We start from the raw sequence: 651 nt of genomic DNA, 5'->3' as shown, positions 1-651 counted from the left end.
CACCCCCAATCAACCCAAAAGACACAGAAGATCTATCAGATGAAAATCTACAGGCCAAAGGAAATGGTTTGACGTAGTAAACATGTTGCTGTAGCACACACAAACATCCCAATAAAAAGACTCTATCCAGGTACATTATCACTTAAATTCAATGAAGTGACACAGTTTTATAGACAAACAACAGTTAAATGAGTTTGGGGCAATTAAATAAGCTTTGCAAGAAGCACTAAATGGTCTCCTTTAAAAAGGAAAGAAACTCCACCAGGGAGTAGTAAGATACTAAAACATAAAGTGGGGGAAGAGGAGAGAAATAATGGGATTTTGTCGAATGCACAGGAGGCTCGTTTGCTTTGAACTTAAGAGGGATGTGGAATTAACACAGAATTTCAGCTCTCAACTGCACGGCCATTTCAGGCCCACATATTTCCAGGACACAGCCCTGAAGACTGCACAAAAGGCTAATCCTGGGGAAGGAAATAGGAGATGGCCAAAAAAGCCAAGACAAAGGGCACGACCCTCACATCCACATCAGAAGGAAACAATAGTGACCAAGATGTTCAAAGGGCTAGAAGGTATGCCTAGTTGCTGCAGGTCCAGGTTTGATCCCAGAACTACATGATCCCCTGAGCACCACCTAGTGTGGCCCAAATA

Source organism: Suncus etruscus, chromosome 18, assembly GCF_024139225.1.
Source record: "Suncus etruscus isolate mSunEtr1 chromosome 18, mSunEtr1.pri.cur, whole genome shotgun sequence".
Classification (NCBI taxonomy): Eukaryota; Metazoa; Chordata; class Mammalia; order Eulipotyphla; family Soricidae; genus Suncus; species Suncus etruscus.
Note: the sequence above shows the minus strand (reverse complement) of the source record.